Below are 9,539 nucleotides of genomic sequence, written 5' to 3' on the forward strand. Positions count from 1 at the left end.
AACATCTGTAGTATGTAACATGAGGGAGAGAGGATCCCCTGGAGCCTATGGGAGCTTTAAGGTTGGGTCCATATGCAAGGATGAGTCTCTCCTAGGGCTCAAATTGCCCCTTGTATTCAGAAGTAGCAATCCTTACCTAGCATGACCAGATGCCCCCATTTTTTAGGGACAGTCCTGCTATTCAGGACTTTTTCTTATATATGCGCCTATTACCATTCCCCCTCCCCATCTGGATTTTTCACACTTGCTATCTGGTCACCCTGCTTTCAGGGTTTCTCCTCACGTGGTTGGTTAGTTACCAGTTTTTGCTGAGCGCTGGAGAGCCCCTGAGCAGCATCTGCTGCTTCTGATCAGGGATTTCTCCACATAGAGTGTCACAGTTTTGACTCTTCCATCGCTCTTCCATTCTTGACAAGAATTATAACATTCAAAAACCAGTTGGAGAACACTTCAATCTCTCTGGTCACTCGATTACAGACCTAAGAGTGGCTATCCTTCAAGAAAAAAGCTTCAAAAACAGACTCCAACGAGAGACTGCTGAATTGGAATTAATTTGCAAACTGGATACAATTAACTTAGGCTTGAATAGAGACTGGGAGTGGATGGGTCATTCCACATTACACATTTCCCCATGTTATTTCTCCCCCCCACCCCACCCCCCACTGTTCCTCAGATATTCTTGTTAACTGCTGGAAATACCTACCTTGCTTGTCACCATGAAAGGTTTTCCTCCTTCCTTCCCCCCCCCCCCGCTGCTGGTGATGGCTTATCTTAAGTGATCACTCTCCTTACAGTGTGTATGATAAACCCATTGTTTCATGTTCTCTGTGTGTATATATCAATCTCCCCTCTGTTTTTTCCACCAAATGCATCCGATGAAGTGAGCTGTAGCTCACGAAAGCTTATGCTCTAATAACTTTTTGTTAGTCTCTAAGGTGCCACAAGTACTCCTTTTCTTTTTGTAAAACTCACTGTTAGAGGGCCTGGCCTTCCCTTTACCTTCCCACTTCCTGGTTCTTGTCAGGCAGACACCAAGCAGCAAAAGACCAGAAGTCCGAAGTGCAGACAATGCAATGTTTATTGGGGTTAATTTCCAAACAAGCATATTCCGAAGTCCTTCACACCAATTGGGCTTATCTCTGTATGCCGCTAGAGCCTATTCCCATGTTCCCTCCCTGGCTCTGACGCTGCAGAGCGTTTACCCCGTGTCCCCCTTTCCAGCTCTGATGCCACAGAGCCTTGCCTTACCTGGTTTGGAATGTGAGGATGTGACCATACGCTTCCCAGCTTATGGCTGGCTGCCCTTGCTGCTTAGTCAAAGGCCTTAGCCTAAGAACAAGGCTCCAACTTTCCTAGTGAGAGAAGGCCCATCCATAGGCAGACTGTGATTTTGATTCTTTGTTTGCATATCCTTGTAATTAGCTACATGATAAAAATACACCTAAGTTCTTAAAGTATAGGCTTTACAGGCAGGCCTGAATAATTATATTCTAACACACGCACCAGAATGTCCAAGTGTTATCAGTTCATTACATTCGTGAATTAAACACTTAGGTGCCAACGTGATGTACAGCATAGAACTGTTTACACTGGAGACTGAGGACCTGATCCAGTCAAGCATTTAAGCATGTGTGGCTATGGGACTACTCATGGTCTTCACATTAGGCATGTGCTAAATCCTTTGCTGGACTAGGGCCTCACTTAGCACATTATGTGCCATATTCTCCTCTTATGCACACCAGTGTACATCAGGAATAAGCCACGGATGAGCTATTTGATTGTGGTAAAGCTGATGCAAGTGTTGAATCTGGCCCTCAGTGTGCTCTACATGTTCATTTTGCATCATTTTAATTACTGCATTTTTAAAATTTTTGCTCTAAATTTCTAAATTGGCCCTTAATGTTCAGATTTTAACTCTGGTTAAAACAAATATACAAGGCCCAGCTCTCAGGATATGGCACCCTCATTTTATGACACAGCATGGGTGATGTGTAAGAGTGGAGTAGGCGAAGGTGCCAAAGGACCATCTTCCTAGGGGTATAGCCTACGTTGTGGCTCCTATGCCATCCCTCCATCCTTGCTGCCACTGCCAAGGCCAGAATCCGACACGAGGTGCAAAGCCTGGCAAACCAGATCACTGACTTCAAATTTCTGGTCTCAGTTGTGGTTTGGCATGATACCCTGTTCCAAGTGAATGTTGTAAGCAAGGCATTAGAAACTCAATCAATGGACATCGCAACCATGAGCAACTACCTTGATTTCGTTGTGGCCTACAGAGACAACAGATTTGAAGATGCCATCACTGCTGCCAAAGTAATAGTGGAAAACTTAGGAGCTGAGCCTGTCTTCAAAGAATCTCGTATTCATCGGAAGAAGAGACAGTTTGGTTTTGAGGTCAGAGATGAGGTAATCGGAAATTCGGAAGAAAAATTCAAGATGGAGTTTTTTTCCTCACTCATTGACACTGCTTGAGTGTTCACTGAAGAAAGATTTGGACAAATGAAGCACCATGAAAAGACCTGGGGGTTTTGTATGACCTTAGTAAGCTGCCAGCAGACAGAAAAACACTCTTGAACAATTGTACGGACCTTCACCAGACAGACACATGAAAGATGTTTGGATGTCTCTATGTCAAACTGGACAACATCCATCACATTCTGCCACACTGGAAACACTCTCCACTTCAACTTCTCCAATCCATTCATGATGAAGAGCTGAAGGACACTTTTCCTCATGTGTGGATAGCTTTGAGGATTCTGATCATGCTGCCTGTCACAGATGCAAGTGATGAGCGCAATTTTTGAAGCTCAGGCTCATTATAACTTATCTGTGATTGATGATGACTGACCAGAGACTGGTTTCAGAGTAGCAGCCGTGTTAGTCTGTATTCGCAAAAAGAAAAGGAGTACTTGTGGCACCTTAGAGACTAACAAATTTATTTGAGCATAAGCTTTCATGAGCTACAGCTCACCAGAGACTGTCACCACTTGATATTTTATTGCTTGAAAATACCATTGTCCAGTCTTTGGATCTCTCTGACGCTGTGCTTCAGTTCCCGAGGGCAAAGGCGAGAAAAGCGACCTTTTGAACTAAAGGACTAGGGTTAACGTTCTAAGGCTGTCACCTTCTGTAACACTATTTAATACTGATCCACCCAGTGTAGGTGCACAGTTCAATATCTTGATGTTAGTACATTTCAGTTATTCTTAAAATTAAAAGGTTTCTGTAAACTTAGAGGAAACAATTTTTATTTGCTCACATATGGCATGAATAACTATAGATTTAGAGATCCTAGTATGCACATTTATCATCTTATATGACAGGGATAAATCATGCATGCAAATTGTGCATCCAAGTTGTGAAATGGGCTACAAATGCAATAAAAAAAATAAGGTATTCAAAAGTTTAACAAATGGAGGTGGGGGGAGCACCAAAGATGCTCCTCACCTAGGGCACTATTTGTTTAGGGCCAGCCCTGCCAAGGAGGACAATAAGTATTGTTTATATAGCAGTTGGTTATGGTAAGGGGATAAGAAAGTTTGCTACTTGCCTAAAGGGCTGCCTTACTCTTCTTATTCTAGGAAGCAAACTTAGAATTAAGTAAGTAGAACAATTGTGTTTGTGTGAATAGACATATTATTGAGCCACAAGGCATGGCCCTGTGCCCTGACTGGTAACGCACCAGTCAGATCCAGCCCAGCCCTGCAGGGAGAAGATACAGCTGCCAGGGGTAACCCAGACTCAATCTGTGGGTTGGATTTCATTCCTATTTCCTGTAACTTTACAGAAATCAGTGGGCTTGTGTCAAGGTTCCTTCCCCACACTGAACTCTAGGGTACAGATGTGGGGACCTGCATGAAAACCTCCTAAGCTTACTTTTACCAGCTTAGCTTAAAACTTCCCCAAAGTACAAACTATTTTACCGTTTGCCCTTGGACTTTCGCTGCTACCACCAAATGTCTAACCGGGTTTTTTATTAGGAAAGAGCAGTTTGGAAAAGTCTTTCCCCCAAAATCCTCAGCAAAACCTTGCACCCCTCTTCCTGGGAAAGGTTTGGTAAAAAACCTCACCAATTTGCATAGGTGACCACAGACCCAAACCCTTGGATCTTAAGAACAATGAAAAAGCATTCAGTTTTCTTAAAAGAAGAATTTTAATAGAAGAAAAGGTAAAAAGAATCACCTCTGTAAAATCAGGATGGTAAATACCTTACAGGGTAATTAGAGTCAAAACACAGAGAATCCCTCTAGGCAAAACCTTAAGTTACAAAAAGACACAAAAACAGGAATATCCATTCTATTCAGCACAACTTATTTTCTCAGCCATTTAAAGAAATCATAATCTAACGCATATCTAGCTAAATTACTTACTAATTCTAAGACTCCCTTCCTGTTCTATCCCCGGCAAAAGCATCACCCAGAGAGACCCAGACCATTTGTTCCCCCCCCCCCAACTTTGAAAGCATCTTGTCTCCTCATTGGTCATTGTGGTAAGATGCCAGCGAGGTTATCCTAGCTTCTTAACTCTTTACAGGTGAAAGGGTTTTTCCTCTGGCCAGGAGGGATTTTAAAGGTGTTTACCCTTTGCTTTATATTTATGACACGCCCCCCAAATCACAGATAGGGTGAAACGCTGGCTGGGATTTCTTCCTGGAGCTCTAGGGAAAAACAGTTAATAAGACACATGCACCTCTAAATATACTACCAAGTATATAAAGACTAACAATATTTTCCACATCTCAAGGACAATTTTAACTAGTTGATTCTGGGAAACTTTCACGGGAGAGTGCATCAGCCACCCTGTTAGAAGCTCCTGAGACGTGTTGGATGTCGAAATCAAAATCTTGGAGAGCGAAACTCCACTGAATAAGTTTTTTGTTATTTCCGGTGGCGGTATGAAGCCACTGTAGCGCAGCATGGTCATTTTGCAGGTGGAAATGCCGTCCCCAAATGTATGGACGTAGCTTTTCCAGAGCATAGACAATGGCGTAACATTCTTTTTCCGTGACTGACCAGATGCTTTCCCTCTCAGACAGCTTCTTGCTGAGAAACACTACAGGGTGGAATTATTGATCTGGTCCTTCCTGCATTAAAACTGCTCCCACACCATGCTCGGACACATCTGTGGTTACTAGGAACGGTTTGTCAAAGTCTGGGGCCCTTAGTACAGGGTCAGACATGAGTGTCGTTTTAAGCTGGTTAAAGGCCTTCTGACACTTTCCGGTCCACTGAACAGCATTTGGCTGTTTCTTTTTGGTTAGGTCTGTCAGTGGGGTGGCGATTTGGCTGTATTGTGATACAAATTGTCTGTAATAACTGGCCAAGCCTGAAAAGAATTAAACCTGTTTCTTTGACTTTGGGACAGGCTACTTTTGGATAGCATCCACTTGGCCTGGAGGGGGTTGATAGTTTCTTGACCCACCTGGTGTCCAAGGTAAGTCACTCTGTTTAGGCCTATTTGACACTTCTTAGCCTTAACAGTTAGTCCTACCTCCCTTATGCACTCGAAGACTTTTTGTAGATGTTCCAGGTGTTCTGCCCAGGAATCCGAAAATATGGCCACATTGTCAAGGTAGGCGACTGCATATTCTCCCAATCCTGCTAGGAGACCATCTACAAGTCTTTGGAAGGTGGCGGGTGCATTTCACAGCCCGAAAGGGAGTACATTAAATTCATACAGCCCGACGTGTGGTGAAGGCTGACCTTTCCTTGGTGGATTCATCTAGCGGTACCTGCCAGTACCCCTTGGTTAAGTCCAAGGTAGAGATGAACTGGGCCCGTCCTAGTTTATCTAATAGTTCATTGTGCGTGGCATTGGATAGTTGTCTGGGCGAGTTACAGCATTTAGTTTACGGTAGTCCACGCAAAAACATATCTCCCCATCTGGTTTGGGAATTAGAACCATTGGAGATGCCCATGCATTACCAGAGGGGCGGATTACACCCATCTGCAACATATCCTGGCTCTCCCATTCTATAGCAGTTTTAGCTTGAGGAGACACCCAGTAAGGTTGGACTTTAATTGGGTGAGCATTACTTGTGTCAATGGAGTGGTATGCCCATTCAGTCAGTCCTGGGGTGGCTGAGAACGTCGGCGCATAGCTAGTGCACATTCCTGGATCTGCTGACGCTGCATACGCCCAAGCATCATAGAGAGGTTCACCTCTTCCACGCCACCAGCACTTTTCCCTTCGTAGTAGACACCTTCAGGCCACTCAGCGTCATCTCCTCCCTGGCCTGTAAACTGACAAACCTTTAATTCTCTGGAATAAAAGGGCTTTAGAGAATTAATATGGTATACCTTAGGCTTTCGGTTGGAGGTGGGGAATGCTATGAGATAATTAACAGCTCCCAGGCACTCCTGGATCATGAATGGCCCTTCCAACAATGCTTCCATTTTATGGGCTTGGAGCACCTTTAAGACCATGACCTGGTCTCCTACTTTGAAGGAACGATCTCTGGCATGTTTATCATACCAGGCTTTTTACTCTTTTTGAGCATCCTGTAGGTTTTCTTTAGTAAGGGCTAGAGAGGTTCAGAGGTTGGTTACAAAGTCCAGAATGTTAGTTCCTGGAGAAGGTGTAAATCCATCCCATTGCTGCTTCACCAACTGTAATGGCCCCTTAACCATATACAAGTTCAAATGGTGAAAACCCTAAACTGGGATGTGGTACAGCTCTGTAGGCAAACAGCAACTGCTGCAACACTAGGTCCCAATCATTGGAGTGCTCATTTACGAATTTACGTATCATGGCCCCCAAAGTTCCATTAAACTTCTCCACCAGGCCATTTGTTAGATGGTGCTAAGGAGTGGCAACCAAGTGATTTACCCCATGAGTTTCCCAAAGGCTTTCCATAGTTCCTGCCAGGAAATTAGTTCCTGCATCTGTGAGGATGTCAGAGGGCCAACCTACCCTGGCAAAAATGTCTGCTAGTACCTGGCACACACTTTTAGCCCTGGTGTTGCTTAGAGCTACTGCTTCCAGCCATCGGGTGGCAAAATCCATGAAAGTCAGCATGTACTGCTTTCCTCTGGGTGTTTTTTTCGTAAAAAGACCCAGAATATCCACAGCTACTTGCTGAAATGGAACTTCAATGATGGGGAGTGGCTGGAGAGGGGCTTTGACCTGGTCTTGGGGTTTTCCCACTTTTTGGCATACCTCACAAGACCGGACATAGGTAGAAACATCCTTGCCCATTCCCTCCCAGTGAGATGACCTCCCCAACCCGTCTTTGGTCCTGTTCATCCCAGCATGGCCACTAGGATGATCGTGGGCTAAGCTCAAGAGCTTGACCCGGTACTTAGTTGGAACTACCAAATGTCTCTGGAGGATGCCATTCTTCCTGGTGTCCACCAGAAAGAGTCTCCTTCTATAAAAGTCCTCTTTCTACAACAAACCGGGATCGATTAGAAGAGCTGAGAGGCGGTGGGTTGCTCCGTGCCGCCGTCCAAGCTCTCTGAAGGCTTTCATCTACTTCCTGTTCAGTCTGGAACTGTTCCCTTGATGCTGGAGACATCAGTTCCTCATTGGATTGTGGACCTATGCTTGGTCCGTCTGGAAGCGATCTAGGGGATGGGCTGTTTCCGTTGACTGTGAACTGCTCTCCGCTGGTGCACTATATTGGGGTTCAGGCTTTGGCTGAGCCTCTTGTGTAGGGTTATCGACTGCTGCTGGTTCAGGTTCGGTGGGGCCCTCTGGGGTTGGGGTTGCAAGTACTGGATTCAGTGCTGGCAGTGGGTCTGGTGCTGGTTGTTCCGCCGGTTCCGGTTCTGGGACTGGCTCTGTCTGGGTCTCTGGGACTGGATCCACTACTGCTGTTGCAGACATTGGCCTGGTGTCCGGGTCCATCACCTGTGACCGGGTCCTGGTAGAAGTTTCTGGAACAGAGCTGGGCATGACGGCTTGTTTAGCCTGGCTGGGGGTGACCATTCCGATCCTTTTGGCTCGCTTCACATGATTGACCAAGTCTTCCCCCAAAAGCTTGGGGATGGGATAATCATCAAAGCCTGCAAAAGTCCACATTCCTGACCAGCCCTTGTACTGGACAGGCAACTTGGCTGGAGGCAAATTGAAAGAGTTTGACTTGAAGGGTTGAATCATCACTTGAATCTCTGGGTTGATTAAATTGGGGTCCACTAAGAAAGCATGGATAGCCGACACTTGTGCTCCGGTGTCCCTCCACACGGTGATCTTCTTCCCGTGCACACTCACAGTTTCCCTCCGCTCCAAGGGTGTCTGGGAGGTATCTGGGCCTGAGGACTTCTGGTGTGATTCCCGTGCAATGAACTATAATCTGTTGGGGTTCTTGGGGCAGTTGGCCTTTACATGCCCTGTCTTGTTGCATTTAAAACATCGTCCAACTGACGGGTCACTGGGGCGAGGTGGGTTGCTGGGGAATGGTGTGGTGGGACGATAAGGTGTCTGGAGGGTTCTTTGGATGGTAGCTGGGGCCTTGGGTGGCCCCCGGTAGTAGGGGGTGGTCTGAGGTTGTCCCTTCTGGTATCCGCTCCAACTGCGACCAGTTTTTTTCTTTTCTGCCACCTCCACCCATTTGGCTCCAATCTCCCCCGCCTCGATTACAATTTTGGGCTTCCCATCTAGGATGTATCTTTCTATTTCCTCAAGAACATCCTCTAAGAACTGTTCCATTTGCATTAGGAAGGGCAAATCTGCTGGAGATTTAACACTTGCTCCTGATATCCAGGCATCCCAATGTTTCACAATGTGGTAGGCATGTCGGGTAAATGACACGTCTGGTTTCCACCTTAGGGCTCTGAACTGCCGACGGGAATGCTCGGGGGTTAGCCCCATTCTGACTCTCGCCTTGGTTTTAAACAGTTCATACTGGTTCATGTGTTCCTTAGGCATTTCAGCCGCCACCTCAGCTAAGGGTCCACTGAGCTGTGGCCTCAGCTCTACCATGTATTGGTCTGTAGAGATGCTGTACCCAAGGTAGGCCCTTTCAAAGTTTTCTAAGAAGGCCTCGGTATCATCGCCTGCCTTGTAGGTGGGGAACTTTTTGGGATGGGAAGTGGTACCTGGAGAAGGATTGCTAGGGTTTGTTGGTATATTCTGCTGAGCCTTTGCCTTCTCCATCTCCAGTGCATGCTTCCTCTTTTTCCTTCTCCTCCAGTTCTTTGGCCCTTGCCTCCATTTCTTTTTCCTTTGCCTCCATAGCTCTCCTGTGAGCAGCATCTTGGTTTTTTTCTGCCTCCATAGCTCTCCTGTGAGCAGCCTCTCGGTGTTGTTCTGCCACTTTCGCTGCCTCCATTTCTTTGTCCTTTGCCTCCATTTCTCTCCTGTGAGCAGCTTCTAGGGCTTTTTCTGCCTCTTTCGCTGCCTCCAGTCTGGCTAACTCCAGTTTGTGTTGTGTCTTGGTTTCTGTCATCTTTACCTCTCTGTTTTTAACTAACTTTACCCTGAGAGTTAGAAATAAAACAAACAAACAAACAAACAAAAAACTTGGCTTGTAAAATTTTGCTGTGCTGTAATATGATACCTATATTCTCTGATAGTGATTGTCAGCCTACAGAAAAATC

The sequence above is a fragment of the Dermochelys coriacea genome, chromosome 1, assembly GCF_009764565.3.
Source record: "Dermochelys coriacea isolate rDerCor1 chromosome 1, rDerCor1.pri.v4, whole genome shotgun sequence".
NCBI lineage: Eukaryota > Metazoa > Chordata > Testudines > Dermochelyidae > Dermochelys > Dermochelys coriacea.